The sequence below is a fragment of the Lygodium microphyllum genome, chromosome 30 (assembly GCF_053477565.2).
Source record: "Lygodium microphyllum isolate KBCC chromosome 30, Lygodium_microphyllum_v1.1.10, whole genome shotgun sequence".
Taxonomy (NCBI): Eukaryota; Viridiplantae; Streptophyta; class Polypodiopsida; order Schizaeales; family Lygodiaceae; genus Lygodium; species Lygodium microphyllum.
The window spans coordinates 42,234,317-42,255,859 of record NC_141164.1 but is presented as its reverse complement, the minus strand read 5'-3'; positions in this window follow the sequence as shown (position 1 = coordinate 42,255,859).

Genomic DNA, 21,543 nt, shown 5'->3' with positions numbered 1-21,543 from the left:
AAAGTATGCATTTGTTGGGTGGTGACCATTATGCATAGGTAAGCGGGTGCTATTGCTTCCTCATCTTTGTCCTCAATCTCTATACTTGTGGCAACTCGCATCTTCACATGGGACTTTAGCATCGAAGGCTCATGCAATGGATGTGTGGAAGGATACTATTTCTTTATGCGACTACCATTGAAGAAGCCTATGCTCTCTCTGTCTAGGGTCAACTCTGGAGATCTACATTGCCGGTTCGGTTGATGGTGCAGACTGTGAAAGACCATAATCCCCTAAACTTCATATTTTTTTAATGGCCTTTCACTGAGTATAATAATACTAGGTTGCCCTGATTGAAGACTCACTGCTTCATGTGCTTTTCAAACTAGCTCTTACATCATGTCTTTTTCCAAGTTAGTATATGGGTAGCTAGAATTCGAGTCTCTGATAGAAGTTCTAGCTCAACTAGGCATTTCATGCATGCCTCCTTTTGATCCCATCTCTCTTGGATGGCTATTCTTAGGCTAGGGACAAAGAATTCCAATGGTAGAATGGCTTTAGTGCATAGGTCAACTTAAACGGAGTCTATCCCATAGCCATTTTATAGGTTGTTTCATAGTCCCATTGGGTTTCCATTAGCTTGTTTTCCTAGATACTGCTCAAAGTAAAGACTACCTTGGTCAGGAAGTTCACTAAAACATAATATTAGTGAGTTTGAGAATCTCCCAATTTCCATTTTTTGAATACTAAAAAGGTGGCACTCAGATAACATGCCCATGAGTTTCTCAAAACCATATGATGTGGCTTATCATTCGAAAGCACTTGAAAAATGGAATCTTTTGAGCTATAGAGCACTTGATTTGGAGTTATAGTATTCAAGTTATGACAAATCCAAAGATTTGATCACATGTCCCTAACATAAATTCCCATATTCCCCAATATGGTGTTCTAAGATCTTACTTGTGGATTTAGCCTAGCTATTTGCTTGAGGGTAGTAGAGTGAAGATTTCCTATGGATGATGAGGAAGGTAGAGAGGAGGTGGGTAATCACTTTGTTGATGAATTGCATGGCTTGGTCAGTAACTAGTTCAATGGGGTAACCGAATCGTGAGATCACCTACTCCCAAAGAAACTTGATTGTGGTCCCAGCATCATTTTTCCTAGTGGCTCATGCTTCTGCCCACTTTGTGAGGTAGTTTGTGGTGGAAATTATCATATACTTGGCCTAGGAGTATTATGCTATAGGACTAATTAGCCCAATGAAGTCAATCCCCCACTTTACCAATAGTTACCTTGCGATGATTGGGGTTAGCTCCATCCTATCCTTGCAAATAGGGACCTTGGATCAAATCAACTCTTAAATAAATCCTTCTTGCTAGACAAGTTAAAAATATGTGTGTTTGATAAGTCATCTATGATACCCTATCGTCCCAGTGGCTTCTCTCATGGATATGTGGAACATGTGATCAGCCATTTAGAGTTACTTCCCCTTGCGTACAACCACATAGAAGTCAAATTCTAGCAAAAGTAGTAGCTACTTGGCTATGCATCCAATAGCGAAAGGTTTGTTCACGAGATACAGCAAAGCCTGATGGTCGACAAAGAAAGTGAAAGGCATAGCTAAAAGATAATGCCACAATTTATTAACAAACACCATGGCCAAACCTTCTCTCTCAGTTGTAGAATAGTTCATCTTGGTATCCATGAGTTGTCTCCTAGCAAAGCTCACTAGATAGTATAGGTTATGTTCACCAAGTTGGCACAAAATAGCTCTTACGATAAACTTTGAGGAATCAATATGTACGTGGAAGGTTATGGTCCACTCTGGGGCTCTTAGGATTTTATGGTTGTCAGAGTCACCTTCAACTCTTCGTACGCACATTGGAATTTCTTGGTCCATTCGAATACTATTAGTAGTTTGTAGAGTGGTCTAGTGATTAGTGCATAGTTCAACACGAAACATCGATAGTACCTTGTATGTCCTACGAAACACTGAACTCCCTTGTATTTGGTTGGTGATGGAAGGTTGAGGTTATCAATCTTCTATCTAGGCTATCCAATATGGCGGGATGGTGGGATAGCATTGATAGTGCAACAGGTCTCTTACTATGTGTATCTTCATTCACATTGTATTCTGGATGTCAAAAGTGAGCCATGTAAGCCAGCATCAGTCTTTTATACTTGTGTGGCAGAGACAACACATGACATTGTATAATTGGATAGGGTTTTCAACAAGTATCCATATGGTTGTCGACATGACTATCTACGTGCAAAATCCCTCTCGTTGTCTATAAATATATATAACTAGGCATTTATGGCTTTTTTAGCAAATTGTCAAGCTTAGCTAGTTTTGAGCTCCTTGTAATGTTCTGCATTTGTTTTTGTACTGTATTATCACTCAACGATACAGAGCGAGAAGCATTTTTTGTCCCGTCTTGTTGGCTCTGTCTATTCGTGCCATATTGTGCACCCTCCTTTGATACAAGTTTAGCACATTTTCTCCTTGTGATCGAGTTTATCTTTTTGCATCGTATCATGCATCATCCCATGTCTAAACCAAAGGATTTTGTAGGCTCCCAAGAGGTGGTCACCCCTAAGAGGAAAAGAAGAAGTGTGTCTTGGGGTCAAGGGCCTCTGGTTGTCCTACCTTTTCCCCTAAAATTCCCACTGTTTCTTCCCTTCGCTCTGCAGCAAGTGTGGGAATGCCTAAAAAGTCTCTAGTCAAAGGCAAGTCACCATTGAGGGTTCTTGGATTGTCTTAGATCATAGAGGTTTCTCCGTCAAAAAGGCTCCTAGACTTTCTTCTTTAAAATGGAATGGAGTTATCTTAATATGAAACTACGAAGGATATTTTCAACCCCGACTGGGATATTGACTATGTCTTGAATTCTTGCAAAAAGTTTTGTGCAGGAGTTTGGTGAGTTTGAAAGTCTTGCATTTCTTGTGATTGAAAAGGATGCAAAGGAATATGCCAATGTACCTATTGGGAGCTCACCTTTAGAGAAGGCTTTGTTTTCAAGGAAGTGCACATCTCATTCTTTTGATAGGTTTTGTGCACCAAATTTGTTTTGTTCTACTCATTCTAGGAAATGCATGCTTATATCAAAAGCAACTACATTCATTGTGTATACTCTTGTTAAATATCCTGTCAAATTTGATAAAAAACAATTAGAGGAACAAAAATGTTCTAGATTCTGCCTTTTGGATGAGGTGGAAAATGACAAGGATGTAGAGGAATCTTTGGACCCCGAGAAAGAAGCATATATTGCTAGCAAACTAGATGTTGCCCAGTTCAAAAAGCTAAAACCATTATTGAAGAAAACCATGTATATGTAGATATTGTATCAAACTCTTCTTTCTACACTGTTTCCTCCCATTCAACTTTCCCTTTCAAGAATAAGGAATACATACTGCTATCAAACATCAATATGCTCTTTAATCTCATGGAGGATTATTATTTATAGCGATCATTAGAGAGGTTTCCGATGCTGCAAATGGCATTGTCAATGTAAAAAATGAATTTAAGAAGAGTTACTTAAACTGGATACCGAAATTACAGATGACAAGTTTATTGATGCAGGGGATGCCCTTTATCTTTATTTTGACAAGGCAAAGAATACTGAGAAAGAGTATGGGATTACTAATGAGGAGTTCAACCACCTTCAAGACCCGACTTGGAATTTCCAATTTTGGAAGAGAGGAGTCAGAGTATGTTAAAGAATTGGAAGATATCAATGAGGCACAATCATCAATTAATATATGAAATCCAACTACGCTAGATAATGATGAAAATAAATTGGTACTATTATCTCCAATTTTGTAAGTTACATTAATGTGGTTTATTTCAACATTCATTTGACCTTCATCTTTTTCTGCAGTTAGAGATTGAAGATTTTGATAACTTCTTGGGATGAGGTAAAGGGTCGAGAGCTAGTATTAGTTCACTGAAAGATGTTGCACTTGGCCATTACTTAGCAAGGATTGATCCCCATGTTTTCTTGGTACTTCATAACATCTTCTTAGAGGAAGAAACATGGCCTATACTATGTATCAAGCCACTTACAAGGCTACTTGGTTTCTCTAGGTTACAATACAATGCACACAAGGTGATGTTTTTTTGAGAAGACTACAACAATTAGGATTTTTTGTTATGGTTCTATTTTCTCTACTTGTAGGGCACAATACTTTTTGCTTTTTGGCCCTCTCATCTTACGCTTTGGTAGCAAACCAAACTGATATAAAATCAATATTTGGCTACAAGAGAATAAAATATCTATGTTATAGAGGAAAGATCTCTGAGGGGAAGGAAGATGTAAAGGCTCTTGAGGTCTAGCTTTCTACTTTTCTTTCTTAAAAAATACTATGAATTCTCAAGTTTCATTGTCATCTTTAGTATTCATTCTTTGAAGCTGCCATTGAAAAAACCAATTGAATAGCTCCTCAAGAGCATTGCTTTTTGTAAATCCTCCTCCATGTCTTGTGCTTCGAAAAAAACTTGTATGTGCTTGATAGTGATATTTTTCCATGCCTTGGCCAATATAAGTTTGTAGGGAGCCCTCCTCCACCACAAAGTAAGACCCATGGATATGACAGATATGTTACAAATTCAAAAGAGTAATGATCATTTTATGTGATTGAAAATTTTATCAAAGAAAGCTTAGATTAAATATTCTCTCTTATCAAATAAAATGTGATATCCTTTTCTCCTCATGCCTCCTTTATTGCTTGAACAAGATTTGCAATCGAACATTTGAACTCTTCTGGATATGTGTAGGTTGTCTTTTGTTGCTTGAGGAGCCTTAGGAAGACATCAAGGTGTCTCCAAACCTCCATCCTTAAAAATGCAAGTCATGGTGTGCATGTAATGTTTGTCACTATCACACACCACTCTCTTCAATGATCCCAAGTAATGCTCACTTGTTTTTCTGTATGGTTTCCTAAAAAGTGTTTAGCTTTTGATTCTCCCATTGAGACATGAGCCAATACATCTCTTGTTGTCCGTGAAAGTGTTGGATCTTTTCTTAAGTGAACTTGATATGAAAATCCAATTTGGAGAGTAATGCCTCACACTTGTCAATACACTCATTTGATAAAGACAAGGGTTTAATTGAGTATGCATAATCGAGATGCAACTTGAGAAGTTTGTCAATACTTCTAATCTCTTCATGTAAAGTACATATATGAACATTTATAAGAGAATTAAAAGAATAGGATCCCACATATCTCCCTTGTTTTTATATTTACTCAGATCTATAGAGTCTCTAGTTGGGGCTCTTCTTTTAGCATGCAACAAATACAATGATATTTTTCATTTGCCCCATTACATATTATAAGCATATATTTGATAGTTTTTAAGAGAGTGCTCATGTGCCATTCTACATTACAATTACCAACCCCATCAACCACCAATATTTCTCCTTCACTTTGAGACTTAATAATGTTTGGAATACCTATATGAGTGAACAACCATTTGTAAGAAGCTGGGAATAAGGACTTAGTGTAAAATAATATTGATATTATGCCATGTCACATAGACATTGGTATAAAAGGAGAGGACATGTAATTTTTCATATCTTTTTGATACATTAATACAATTACTATCCTTCTCTCCCATCTTGCTCACAGCTTCCATGGCTTCTCTCTCTTTCCTATCTTTCTCTCTCCAAATCTAGTATTTCTCTCTCCATGTCACTCTTCTTCTCTCTCTTATTGCAATCTTTCTCTCTCTTCTACAGTCTTCTCTCTCCTCTTTCTCTCTCTCTAGTTCACTCTCTGACAAGTGGTATCATAGCATTGGTCTTTGATCCATTTTTCCCTTCTATTTTTCAGTCCTATTTTCTTCCATCAAAATCAATTTCAGACAAGTATTGTACAAGACAGTGACTAGTGGAGTGCTGCAGACTATCTATAGTTAGTAAGAGACTGCATCTAGAGATCTCCAAGGTTAGATATGGTGGAGGATGGCTAAAGTTGCAGGTCGTCATTAAATTTCATGCAAAATTGGAGGTAATTAGGGTAAAAGAGAGTTAATCGGGCTTAGTTTGGGAACAAACTGTGGTTACTTTGAAAAGAGGGAGTTCTCTTTCCCCTTTCTTAGAGCTTCCTGCAGGTTTCATGGAGTTTCCATCCAATATCTCTTCCTTCCACACAAATAAGTGACATAGATCTCATCTAAGCTGAGAATCACTTGCTTCAGCCCTTTAGCTTCAAGATCATAACCATTGTGGAGGGCTATTGTTGCCCAGGCAGGTCAAAATAGTCCTGAAAATTGTGGCGCAATTTTTGGGTTGCATCAGGCTTCATCTTCCTCTTCTCCTTGACTGATTCTCATCAATCTTGGCTACTCCAATCTTCAGTAAGTTCACTAAATGCAAAAGATTGAACTCCTATTATGGATCTTCAGCTATCCTGTAAACCATAGATGAACAGTCCATGGCAGCTATGAAAGCTTCAGCCCAAGCTCTCAGTCTTCAACAATTTCTTAAGGATTTGTAACGTGTCCACTTGTATTTTTAGGACACGTCTTAGTAGTCCATCGGAAAGGATGTCTAGAAAGCTCCGTCCGGCACTCCCTTGGAATGTTACGGGGTTTGTGATCTAGGACTTTCCGCGTTTGTAGCGGAAGTATTCCGGCCGTTCCCACTTAGGACCGCGACCTGAATTAGGGTTTTCCCTATTGGTCATTTCCTAACGGCAACTAGCGTCGAACCCGAGCAAACTACTTTACGCAGAAACATCAGGTCCAAAGCGGATTCACGCTGCACTTGGTTCAAGGAGAATGGGAAACGAGAGGGATGCGAAGCTCAACCTCTCTGCCATAAGGCATAATCCCATTCCGTTCCCCTAAAATAGCGTAAATCGAGATCAATTATAACTCAAGGGCAAGCCTCCTCTCTTTCTTGGATGCTTCCAAAGAAAACCATCTTTCAAGAAATACCCATAAGCCTTCCTTCTGATTTTCTTAAATTCATCATCTGTCCAATTAGCTCTTCGAGTCAATGAACTTAGATACTGTCCAATTTGCAGCCACTCGTCAACATAAAGTTCTTCAATAAAGGCTTCAACAGTAGATATATGACAATCATGAACAAGGACAGAAACCGCAAACTCTGTCTCATCATCTTCTGCAAGCATTGACTCCTCATCCTCATATCTCGCTCTAGATAGCATGTCAGCAACTGGATTATCTTTCCCTGCTATGTGTCGAAATTCTGGATTCAATGACTTGATATAGGCAATCCATCGAAGCATCGCTATATCTGGAGTCGAGCAACTAGTAATCATGCCAAGCAAAGGCAAACAATCTGTTTCCACAACAACTGAAGCTCCAATAAAATACCCTTTGTCACACTTCAGTGCAGTGACTACTCCCCACAACTCTCTTTTGATCTGCGGATATCTCCTTTGTCGCTCATTAAGAACTTTAGCTCCAAAGCGGATAGCATACCTATTTCCATCAGCATCATCCTGTCCCACAGCCCAACCTATACCAATAGGGCTAGTATCAACTGTCAACATGATCGGCCGTCCACACTGATAATCCGCCTTGCGTAGAGTAGGAGCTGATTGCAACAGCTTCTTGAGCTTACGCATGGCTTTTGAATGCTTCTCATCCCAATGAAATTTTTGCCCCTTTCAAAGCAACTGATAGAGAACATCTGCTATATGAGCAAAATGAGGAATCCAAATCATGTAAAATACACAAGCTCCCACAAATCTCCGCACCTCTGAAGTAGTCGAGCAATACTCTGCAATCCTGTTTATGGCATCCACCTTTGCAGGAGAAGGTTTTCTGCCATAATATCCAACCATATGCCCAACTATGATGACTTCATTAACACCAAAGACAGATTTCAGCCCTGAAAGTGTCAAATTTACCTCCTCTAATCGTGTCAATATTTGCTCACAAGCAATCAAGTGGTCAGCCACAAACTGTCTACATCCACGCAAATCAAGACTTTCATTCTTTTCTTCCTCTGCACAACCCTTAATAGGCACATCATCTAGAAAAGGCATGGTATACTGTGGAATATAGTCTCGTAGAACTCTATGCATAGCATTCATCATATGAGCAACTGAGTTTGTGGCACCTTGAGGCAAGGTACACATCCTCACAAGACCAATAGGTGTCCGCATAGTAGTAATATCCCTGCTTTCCAAGGCAAGCTGAAACTGATCATAACCTGAATACAAGTCACCTAGAGAATAGATAGCTCGTCCTGCAAAAGCCTCAGCAAATTCATCCACAACTGGACCTGTTCCCACATTCCTGATTGTCACTTTGTTCACGGGCTGCATATCCTGAATAAATCTCAAAGTACCATTCTTCTTTGGTACAGTAAACCACCTGTTAGAATAGGGTGCAGAAGAGGGTTCCAAAATCCCCATTTTAATCTTCTCATTCAGCAACTCTATCAGCTTTGGCAAGTGTGCTTTAGGCACAGGTATAGGACGTATATTCCATGGTACATGAGGAATAGTGAAGATGACCATAGGTGCAACCAATTCGGGACTAATGCAGCCAATTTCATGTGGAAAGAAAGCAAATGCCTTACCATGACGTCCAAGCATCTCTCTAAAACATTCTTTTTCCACTGGAAACAAAAAATCATCATTTCCAATCTTCAATTCTGCAAGAGTTTCAGCAGTAAACTTATGTCCAATATTTGCAGGGTCCCTCAACATAGGCTGCTTCATAGCTTTTTCAATCTGTTCATCACTATCAGAAGGAAGCGGGCCTGCAACCGGCTTAACCTTCTTATCAACTGTTTTATATTTTGTGTCAACCTTGGCATCATTCAAGCACTCTTTTCTTTGCTGCAATTTCTGCAAATTTTCAGCATCTTTCAACTCTGTTGGCTGAAAAATTTCAGCCTTTAGCTCTATGGACTGCATGGGTGCAGCCTGAAACTCTGTATGCAGAAATTTTTCTGCATTCAACTCTGTTGGCTGAATGGATTCAGCCCTCAGCTCTATGGACTGCATAGATGCATCCTGAAACTCTGTATGCAGAAATTTTTCTGCATTCAACTCTGTTGGCTGAATGGTTTCAGCCCTCTGCAATTCTGTTAGCTGATCAAGATCAGTCATAAATTCAGTTTGCTGAGTTTTCTCAGCCTCTAACTCTGTTTGCAGCATAAAACCAAAAATTTCCTGAAACATATCCAAGGTTTGCACAGGTATGATCTTTGAACCCTTGCATACATCAGTTTTCAGCATTGCTCTCATCTCAAACAATGTATATGCATAAGACATCCCTTCATACAATCCATCTACATGCTCTTCTGCTTGCAAAATACCTGCATTCTTCAACTCTTTCTCCTTACGGCCAATGTACTGCCTGGCAGCTCTAGGCAAATCTGAAATTTTCTGATAACTTACTGAACTATCTGAAGAAAAACCAACAAAATTATTGGAGAAAGACTTGGCTGCCAGGAGGCGAGATCTCCTCTTTTCTCCGCTCCGTACCACTGGCGTCTCGCAAGACAGCGGTACCTAATGAAAATCCAACTCCTTCGCAGGTAGTGATGCCTCACGCAAGGAGTCCCTGTTTCTCAGATGATTTACCCCAACAGTCATAAACTGAACAGCTCGCATACCATCTTTACTGCGTATCCGCGCATAAGCTGACCCGTCATCCATCACTTTTGTTTCCATTCTTGCTTCTGTAATGAAAGGCTGTCCAAGAATAATCGGATAAGAGCATGAATCCTGAACAAAGCAATGATAATCCTCTTCAACATTACCAATAGAAATTCTGATACTCGGACAAGCAGCATACATATCACCAGAAGTATTATTGGCGGCTCTCATGCGCCAGCCATGCTCTGCATCCATAGGCCACTTGCCACTCTCATAAACACCTCGAGCAATAAGATTAATCTCAGAACCATGATCAACTAAAGCGACCAATGGAATTTGTTTCTCTCCAATCCTTACCACTGTCTCAGTGGTCGCTCTAGCCCAATGACTTCGTGAAAAATGGCTACGAGGAATGAGAATAGGGGTCTCATCATCTTCATACTACATAGGCTGCACTATTTTCTCTAATTGCGGATTAACAGAAGCATTCTCAACCATCACTGCATCATCATGCTCTTCCCCAAGAGCTCCATGCCACAATCCCTGTAAAGCAGGTCCTTCCATCGCATGTCGTTTCCTCCGCAAAAGATCCTGCATCTGATCCTGTATTTCTCTTCTAGCAATCCCAAGAGCTTCGCCAATAGTAAAAGTAACTTCACTATTCAAAATTCTTTCATGAAAAATCTTACTCATATCCGTTTGCATTTCAAGATCTGACAAGAGCTTGAATCCTGGCTCTTTTCTTGGTTGCCTCTTTTCTTTCTGCTTGTCTCCCATTGGTTGATCAGGACCTGATTGAGCTGGAGAACTTGACATAGGTGGAGCTGTAACAGGTGGTGAAACAAAGTCACCCCCTCTAGTCTTTTTGGAGGTGCTGGGACCCTCCTCATCTCTTCTTCTCTTTTCCTCAACCATGGCATCTAAACCTTGCGTTTTAGCCATATAAGCAAAAATAGAATACCTGTCAACAGGAGAATCCCATCCTGTTTCTCCTCAGATGCTAGAGCCCACACAAGTCATAGTAGATGCCTGGACTTTCCCTCTTCTTGCTATCTCCAAGGCAAAAGACCATAAAGCAGAGTCTCCATCAGATTTCTGCTTAAGCTGAACTCCAAAAGCTGAAGCATCTCCTCTAACACTCACATAAGCTGATCGCGCAGCCATATCATCAACAAGCTTCTTCATACCTCCCTTACCAAAGTTCGTGTCAAGAGGAGCGCCAGTCTCTGTCAGCCATATCTTCCCATCTTGTCCCCAGAACACTACATTCTTCTTACGTGCTTCCTGAAAAGCATCACAATCTCTGCAGTGTTGGTGCTCTGTACTATCACACCAAATACATCGTCGCCCTTTTCTTTGACCAGCTGGAAAAGCAGTCGCTGGAGCAGGTGCTACAGCAGGTACTGACATAAGTTGCTCCTTTAACTTACCAACTTCAGCTTTGACTGCTTCAATCGTCAAATCCGCCAAGCCTTTAATAACATCATCTACAGATAAGGGCACTGGAGTAGCAGGAACTGGTGGATTCACAGCAGGAGGAGTAGGCTTAGGCAAAGAAGTTGCAGCAGGGGTAGAAGAAGAAGTCTCCAAGGATTGTTCAGGAACTGATCCTGTATTACGATGCAATCTTACTCTCCTGCGCTGCTTCTTAACAAGAGCATTCACAACATCAATGACATGTCTCCACTCAGTCTTTAAACCTGAATCAGTAGCTTGATCTTCCAAAAGATCATCCAACTTTTCCTGTAAATCAGCATCTGCAGCTTGTAAAAATAACTCCACTTTCTGCATCTCCAAAGCTTGCTGTTCAGTCCCATCCAACTGATCATAACGGCTTTCAAACTCTCGCAGAAGAGCGGTAACAGAAAGTCCCTTATTAGGCATAGAAACCCATGCTAAAAAATTCCTGCGATTCATAAGACCTGTATCCTCCAGGAAATATTCATCTTTTAACGCCTTTTTAAATTCAGCCCAACTTGCATGTGCTTCTTGAATTTCTGCAATTCGACCTTTAAGAGTGCGCACCACGATCCGCAAGAAGTAGTGGCTCCAAACATCTTGAGAAACCCCAAAAAACTTCATCTTTTCTTCATACAAATGCAGGTAAGTTGACACTTGCTAGCCATTAAACTGCTTCAACTCCTGTTGGACAGCTTTCAAGGCATCCATAGCATCACTGTCTCGTTTTGCATGAGCTTGCTGCTGCATATACATGGTAAATGACTGAAACAGGTTCTTCATGACATTATCATCAGTCATCTCTTCTTGCGAGTCTCCCATCTTGCTGAAAAAAATGACGCAGCACTTTCACGTCGGGTTCACCAGAGATGTCGTAGAGTTCACGCAAGGGCTGCAGAACACGGGGTTCAAGGTACAGCAATGAAAGAGATTAACAAGAAGAACTCAAAAATTTGATGCCAAAGTTCACTATATTCCTTGTCAAATGAGTTACAAGAAGTTCATGTTCAGAATAAACTGAAGTTCATCATAAACTGTTTCCATTCAGGTGTATGTTGACAGTAGCAGTAGGAAGAAAAACATTCTTCACTTCAGCATGTTCATTCATGGCACTTGCCCTGTTCTTCAATTCAGCATTTATTGTAGTGATCACCTCTTTCATACATAAAAAGCAGTTACAACAAGTTGTTCATCCTTTGAGTTGTTTAGGAATGACACAAGATTGACAGCTAGTTGTGAGTCATTGGCAGAAAACTCCTGTTATGTAGTCACCAGCAAAGCTAATTGCAAGCTGTATAGTATCACAAATTCCATCTTGTGTGAAAGAGATTTATGGCTAAAGAAAAGGACAATGTCACAGCTACTTCAGCATGTAATTACAGACACCGGCTGCTAAATAGTTTAAAGCTCTTGATCTTTCACTTGGAATCACGTCCTTCAGCTGGTTCTACAGGCCCTCATTATGCTTTTTTAGCACCATACTGTTATGTGGGACCTCTGTTCAAAACCGCAGTTGGTGCAGTCACTTTGCTAGTGCTCTTGATGTGAGATTGCAGGGAGCATTGAAGGCGCAAGGATCGTCCGGAGGTCTCACAGGCAATCAACTGTCGTACAAGTCATAAATGGTATTCTTCCCCTGGATCAGCCACACACAAGCTAAGCGATTCCCTCGAGTCTTCTTACGAATTGAGCACTTCGAAATGAACGCAACCAAGCCAAAGGAGTCAAATTTGTGTCAGAGGCATAAACCTTTGTCCGGATAGACGAAGAAGAAGAAGGAATCAAACAAAGCATGCTGCTCGAAGGTCCCTGCAGACGGACGGGCTTAAGTCCTTAGTTGTCTGGTCTTCTCAAAAGCTTCTTCAGTCTGATGTTTTATGTCCAGTGCGGGAGACAGAACACACGCGCGTGGGGAGAGAGAGAGAGAGAGAGAAGGGGCTTCCTTCTTGGCTGGCTTTCCTGTTGGGAGAGGCATAACATATTGCCTTTTCTTGACGTGATGGAAATGCGGAAGCACTGGATCCCTTAATATTCGGCACAGAGGGTCCAGAAACTGGCAATCCCCAATTCCAACTCTGGTAGAGCGAGCTAAGACTCTCCTCTTTCTTTCAATCTTCCTCCCTCCGTTTCACAGGCGGCTCCTCACAGTTCCACGTAATCTCCCCTTTTTCCATTATCTTCCGATTCCCCTAAACCATCGCCGATTGACAGATGACACCCGTCTTGTTACAATTCGGAATTTGATAAATATGCAGCCTCCCATCTCTCAAGGAGCTATGAAAGAATGCTGGCTGCATTCGCCTTTGCACAGCAGATCATTGAGACGTATACGCCTTGGCATTGTCTGTTCAATGCTGTCAGAAGAAGCAGGATTGTCCTCTGCAGACTCGTCTGGAAGGAAGGCGCTCTGACATCTTCCCAGATTCTCGTTTAATGCCTGGTTTCACTCCAAAAGCCAAGTTTTTTCCCCATGGATTATCCCTTTCGTTTCACAGATGGCACCCTCCTCCGTTTATGTAACAGATATGGTGGCTCTGCACAGACAGATCTGCAGAAACTAGGTGATAAAAGCATGTTCTCCCAATCTCACAGCACAATCGGTGTGGGTCTGTGGAGATGGACCCTTCACAAGAGCCAAAACCTCTAATCAAGACGTGCCGTCCCATGAAAAGAGGGCTCCCCCTCACGACGTTACCATGAAGGCCTGCGAAGAGAATTCTAAAAACTCCCCCTTGAGACCAGGCTGTCGGAACCCAAAACAGCGATTAGAAAACCAATTTTAGCATGAGTCCTGCAGTGTCTTTCCACCAGTAAAAAAAACCCAAGAAACTTTTGTGCTTTTGAGGAATCTTAAAATTCCTAAAACAAGAGAACTACTCCACTGCACATCTGCTTGCTCAAGTGCCTTCGCAACTGCAGAATTCCAAGAGTGTAAAGCATGGGTGAATGAAAGTATGTCAAAACCCTCATGTATGATGACTATTTGGGTAGTTTGAATGGAGCTAACTCTCAAGATTTTGGGCTGAATACTCAAATTCCTAGGGGTCCTCTACCAACAAGAAGATTGCATAGTGGTTCTTAGCAACCTATTGGGAGATTTCCATCTCAATTTCGGGGTTCAATGCATGGTACTCATGATAAGTCTATTTTGGGACAGCAACCATTCCATGAAAGAGAGCTGAAGGACAAGATTGTTTTAGCCAAACTTAATGGTCAGTCATCTTCACCATTTGATTTAGAGGAGTGGACCTCTAAGATGGAATCCTATTTTGACATATTCCCTAAAACTAATGACATGAAGATTCCTTTTGCTTCCTTGCATTTGGAGGGATTTTCCCATACTTGGTGGAGGCATATTTTTTTTAAAAAAACATACTTGTAGAGAATTGGGAAGCTTTCAAGGCACTTATGGGTTGGCTGAAGTATTTGTCTCACCTCTTGAAAAAGAGAAATTGGCATGGAGATTGTTTGGTTTGGAACAAAGAGGCGCCTAAGTGTAAGAGAGTACACTAACCAATGTCTCAACCTAACCATGTATGTAGAAAGCATTAGTGATGAAGCTAAGTTCCACAAGTACATGTATGGTTTACAGCCATCTTTATCAGCTGATGTCGTGGCACAAAACCCTACTTCCCTCTTTAAGGCTATTGATCTTGTGGAGCGCTATGGAAGAAAATATAGAAGAGAATCTTCATTTCAACCTGCTAGTTTTGGACAACCAAGGACTATTTTTTAATAGGGGCAAGTTGGTAACACTCATGGTAACAATCATGTGCCAAATGGGAGATTATGGGTACCAACTTATCCACCATTCAATGCTTGTAAACCTCAAAGTAATTTCAGGACAACAAACAGTCCTAGAGTTGACTTCAAACAAGGGGATAGCAAGCCTAAATCCATTTCAGTCAACATGAATCCTAAGTCTATTCCTATGGATGTTTACAAAGAAAGAAATGAGAAAGGCTTATGTTTCAAGTGTGGGGAAAAGTATACACCTGATCATGCCTCAAAGTGTGTATTAAAAAATGTCAAACCCAAGCTTTAGAGTATGTTAGTCTTTGAGGATTTTGAAGATGAGATGGATGAAGCTAATGCAATTGTACTTAAGGTTGAAAATGAAGATCTTGAGGAAGAAGTTGGGCAAGAGTATTTCTATGATCCAGGTGACTCTTTTCCTTTTGATCCAGGTGAAAGTGTTCCTTTTGATCCAGGTGAGACTTGTCATTAGCCACTTACTACCACTAATTGTTATATTTCCATGGATTCTTGGACAGGATCTAAGAGCCCTAATACACTCCGTATGAAGGGAAACACTTGTGGAAAGCCAATGATCATTCTGATAGATAGTGGCAGTACTCATAGTTTTGTGAATAAGTCCATCAAGGACAAGCTGAATTGTATTCCCACAAATTTACAGTAGCCTATTAGAGTTCAAGTGGCCAATGGTGAAGAGGAAATTGGCACACAGATAAGCCCACAGGTTTCTTTATAGCTAACTGAAAATTTTGAAGTGAAAGTAAACCTGATCACTTTGGAAATGGCGCCTATAGACATCATACTCGATTGTGATTGGTTGATGACATATGCAGGATCACTATGGATTTCTCATAGTTATATATGGAGTTTATCTTCAATGGACAGCTCATCCATTTACAAGGAATTCCTAGTAGATTAGATTTCCAGCTTATTACCATTCAACAACTCAAAAGGGAGTACAAGAGGCCCTCACAAATATTTGTTTTTCATTTGAATAAAGAGATACAAGATCAGCCCAATAATTCAGCAAACCATCCAGCCTTGACAACTCTTCTTGAGGAGTATAGGGATTTGTTTGAGATACCTACTTCATTGCCTTCCAATAGAGCAGTAGATCACCCCATTGCTTTGGAGTCCAAATCAAAGACAATCAATAAGCCACGTTACAGATTATCAAAGTGTGAATGAGAGGAAGTAGCCAAGAAAATCAAGGAACTTCTTGAGATGGAATTCATTGAACCAAGTTCTTCACCTTATGCATCTCCAATTCTGTTAGTCAAAAAGAAAGATGGATCTTTTAGAATGTGCATTGACTACATGGATCTTAATAAGATCACAGTGAAGAATAGGTATCCGATACCTAGGATTGATGATTTTCTTGATGAGGTCAAGGGGGATCGATTATCTACGAAGATTGATTTGAGGTCAGGGTATCATCAGATTCGCATGCGATAGGGTGATGAAGTCAAGACTGCTTTCAGGACTGATCGGGGGCTCTATCATATCTTAGTGATGCCATTTGGGCTTACAAATACTCCAACTACCTTTCAAAACTTGATGAATACGATTTTACAACCTTTCCTCTTTCAGTTTGTCTTAGTGTTCTTTGATGACATTCTGATCTACAGTAAGACTTTACAAGATCACTTGGTACATATGAGGAGGGTTTTTGATGTATTGAGACATCACATGCTTTTTGCTATGGAGAAGAAGTGTTCTTTCATGCACACTGAAGTGGAATACTTGGGACATATTGTCAGTGAAAAAGGAATACAGGCTGATCCCAAGAAGGTGCAATGTTGTAACGTGTTCGCTCGTCCACTTGTGGGACACATCTTAGCAGCCCATCGGGAGGAGGGTCTAGAAAAGTGCCACCTGGCACTCGCAAGGAATTTCATAGGGTTTGTGATCTAGGTCTTCCTGAGTCTACCCCGAAGTGGAAGTATCCGACCGTTCCCACTTAGAACTGACCTGAAGTCAGGGTTTTTTTTTTCCTATCAGCCAAGTCCCTAGGAAGTAGCTAGCGTTGAGTTCCAAATGAACCACTTTCCGTAGGAACAACAGAGTCGAAGCAGATTTATGCTATACTTGGTTCATGGAGAATGGGAAAGGAGAGGGATGCAAAGCTCAACATTTTTGCCCATAAGGCATAGTCCCATTCCACTCCCCTAAAACAGCATAAATCATGATTCTAACTCAACTGTCTCTTGGTCTTCACAGAGTCATTATCACGTCTTTGAGAAAAGTTCCCAGCTAACCAGGACCACCCTTCCGTAGGGCGGACCCAAGTCACATCCACCGCACTTTTCTCAGGCTGCTTAGTTATCTAATTACCTACTTTGACACACAAAAGTAGCTTCCTTAATTAACCAATTTAAAAATAGGTTCCTTCATGTAACTTAGGCACTAACATAAAAAAATAATGCCAATCAAGTTTCTTTTTCAAATATTTGATATTTATTTATCATAATCTTGGAATACATCAAGTATCTTGCTCGAAGGCTATCCTAGCAATCATCAGGATTGCTGCTCCAAGTTTTGCTCATAGACTAGTACACGGGCCTCGAGATCCCATCTTGAGTCATATCGGTTTCTTGTGCAAGATCCGGAGGCAAGGAATTTATGAGCAGAGCCTCCCCTAGCACCCAAGCATCCTCCCGCTCCAAGCAACACCCACGGAGAGACCTCTCACGGTGGGTTCGGTCCATATACCCGGCACGGCTAACAACCCCCTTGGATAGGGCCAGACAGGCAGTCAAAGGTAACTGAACCTGCCTCTCCCTCCAGGCTATTAACCTAAAGCATTAAGTGTTTGGCCTTGAATTAGTTCCTTGAGCAAAGAAGTTCAAATAATGTACCTAAGTGTACAATCACGATCTTTTCTATGGTCGTTCGTACGACCAACTACTAAGGTGTGATTCCTTCTTCCCGAATACTCCCAACATTCGATCCTCGATCATTCGTGACTTGGCAAGATTCCAAGGGCTTGGCAAGCTAGGTTGCTTGTTTTGCCTTTTTCTTTGGGTTAGGGTTTATACCCTACCGACCCCAATTTTCATTACCTTAGGTCTCCTTATACTATAATCAAATAGATCTTGGACAACCCCGTCGTCCTCGGTTGGTCAATTTGCTTCTTGGCAATTCACAATTTCCCTAAGTTTGACAAATCGGTCCCCAAGAGAGAGAGTTGTAGTAGGGCAACTACTTGACTTCTTAACGAATATAACTTGTAATTAGATCTCACCTCCCTTGGCCTAAGATGTAGTAGTAGCATCTTATGATTTAGTTGCAAAAGCATATGTCCTTGCAGACTAGTTGTACGAGATAGGTAGCAGTGCCTATCTTGAGGAGTTACATCCCTTTTGTTTGTCGATATTACTAGTATTCGTGTCCTAAGTCTTGGTACCCTCCTCTCTTACTCGCAACATAGAACGATCTAAGTACGAGAATGTTGGATTAACTCTGCAAGCGCAATACTAAGCAACATTTTAACTTAACTTAACCTATCTTTCATATTGAATGTAACTATCATTTCATGCGTATTGCATCCTATATGCTTTTCATCAAATGAAATATAACCCTTTTTCCTTTCATACATCTACTTATGCATGCAAGTTATGCTACGTAAATTTATAATGCTAGCAAAACATAATATTTTCTTTTCCCATGCAAGTCACACAAATAAGAATGCAGTTGCTTATGCGAATTCTAAATAAAATATAACTCTTTTATTCCTTTCCATAGCAACTATCTATTCTTTAATTAAACATCCTTCTATGAATTAACCTATTTATGGTCGTCACAAGGGATTTTTATTGCACAAATGCATTGTATACAACATAATTCATTCTTTGCAACGTAAATTACCCAATGCAAACCTTCCAATGCACAAGAACATCGCAATTTATATTTAACCTATATGCGAGATGCAACTAGGACATTATTGCATAAGTGCATCTTTTAACACATGAATCATATATTCAAAAATGCAACAACCTTTCATCATGATTGTACGAGAAATATAAGTACCTTGTCATGCAATTTAAAACTTTTCCGAACATTCCTATGATCTTTTTAAAACAAAGCATTCTAATAATGCAATTACGTTTTCCCTATGAAATTTTATACTTAATGCACCCATATCATGCGGAAACGAAAAGGGTGAATTTGATGGAACCTGAACATCCGCAAGAGGGGTATTATCAGTTCTTGCGCTTCACGTGGGGACTCCTACATGTGCTCCTCTTACTCCTACATGTGCTCCTCTTGTGTGGTGCTTTGGGGCCATTGCAATTGGGACTTGGGAATACGTCGGGTAGGTGGAGGGTGTGCTGAAATTTTCTGCAAGTTGGCAGTCCTCCCTTCCCGTAAGAAAACTCCCTTCACAGAAAAACCCTGTCCTTTACGCGATCCGCGAGTGAAGCACCCTTAAGGAGATTTTTGTGGAAGCTTCTTTAGCTTCTTCCTTTCTGTCAGTTGGCGTGACAGTGACTCCTCCTCCTCAATCGTGCTGGGAAGACGAAGATGTTGATGACGACGATATGGGGGCGACAGTCCGGTGGCCTGGCATTGTGTAGGCGGATCAGGGGAGTGTGTGGCGTTGAAGAAAAAGCAGGGGGACAGTGCTGAAGACGACCTCCAGGGGGGAGGGGGGCTCCCCTTATATAATGGGGAGGGGGTGGTTCATGGGGGGGGGGAGGGAGGGAGACGGCCGTTTAACAGGGGCCGCCACCCCTACACCTGGGGGGTGCATGCCCCCTCTCCCACTCTACTCCCTCTCTCTCTCTCTCTCTCTCTCTCCTCGACATGCTGTCGGCAGGGGGAGAGAGAGAGGTAAAAAAATTTGAACTAAATTTAAAATTTTTAAAAAGGGGGGGTTCTTATGGGAAATGTTACAAATGTATAAAAGATTGGCCAACACCCACTACTACTACTTCTCTTAGAGGATTCCTTGGTTTATGTTCATTCTATCGTTGATTCGTCAAGCATTATGCAGCCATTGCAGCTCCTTTGACTGATAGGTTGAAGAAGGAGGCTTTATTTTGGGATGTTCTTGCAGATAGTAGCTTCAACCAGTTAAAGGGACTCCTTACCTCTGGTCCTATCTTAGGATCCCCAGACTTCTCCAAAGAATTTACCATATGGTGTGATGCTAGTGGCTATGGCATTGAGGCTATTTTGTTACAGGAGCATGGAGTGATTGCCTTTGAGATCCGTAAGCTTACAGATAAAGAAATGGCCATGAATGTTTATGACCAAGAGATGTTGGCTATCTTGCATGCAATTAAGAAGTGGTACCATTACTTGTATGGCAGCCGATTCAAAGTACACAGTGATCACAGGGTTCTTAAGTATTTCCTTACTCAGTCTAATCTTACTCCTAAGCAACATCAGTGGGTAGCTATACTACAAAATTATGATTTTGACATCACTCATACAAGGGGCGAAGACAATATAGTGGCTAATTATATTTCTCGTAGGTGGGCTTGCAAAGTTTTAGCTATGACTGAATTGCATAATGATTGGACTGAAGAATTACAAGAGGCTTATCTTTTGGATGAAGAATTCAACCATATTTTACAGAAATTACAACAAGATCTTATGGAAGAAAACTCACATTATTAGTTCAAAAATGGCCTTATTTGGTTGAAAGGCAAGTGTTATTCCTTCTACCTCTTCTTTTACATGGAAAATTATGGAGGAACTACATTCTTCGCCTTTAGCTGGACATTTAGGAGTTTTCAAGACCTATGATAGAATAAAAAAAAGCTTCTATTGGAAAGGACTGTGGAAAGATGTCAAGGACTTTGTCATGAAATGTATGCCTTGTCAATAGAATAAGGACAGCACCCATAAGCCAGAAGGTTTGTTACAACCATTACCTATTCCTACAAGTAAATGGACTCATATTACTATGGATTTTATTACTGGCTTGCCTCCTACCAAGAAGGGATGGAATAGTATATATATGGTGGTAGATAGACTCACCAAGGCAGCCCATTTTATTCCAACCAAGATTCAGTTCACAAGTGGCCAGTCAGTTTATGGAGCAGATTTTTAGACTACATGGATTACTGCAGGTGATTGTTCATGATAGAGACTCAAAGTTTATGAGTAACTTTTGTCAGACAGTATTTACATCTATGGGCACTAAATTGGCTCCATCTATGGCCTATCATCCACAAATTGATGGACAGACAGAAAGAGTCAATAAATGGTTGGAGACTTATCTTCACCATTTCTGCTATGATGTCCAAACTTCATGGGATTCTTGGTTACACTTGGTTGAGTTTGCTTATAACAATTCTACCCATGCTAGTATTGGCATTTCACCCTTTGAGGCTTTGTATGGTTACAAGATGCCCTTACCCACAGTCATCTTTAATGAAAGGATTAATCCTTATGGGAAGAAAGAGTTAGAAAGAATGCAGACCCTTCTTTCTAACTCTTCCTCATGGGAAGGAAGAGTTAGAAAGAATGCAGACCCTTCTTCAACAATGCAAGATGAATATTAGGAAAGCTCAAGACCAAATGAAGATATATGCTGATGAGAAGAGGTGGCCTTTAGAGTTCCAAGAAGGAGAGTTGGTCTTACTGAAGGTGTCCAAGTCTAGGTACTCTACATTAAAAGATGGATCTAGTAATAAGCTTGCTCACAGATTTTATGGCCCTTACCACATCCTTAAGCGAATTGGAGACTTGGCATACAGATTAGAGCTTCCCTCTTCCACAAAGATTCACAATGTTTTCCATGTTAGTAAGCTCAAG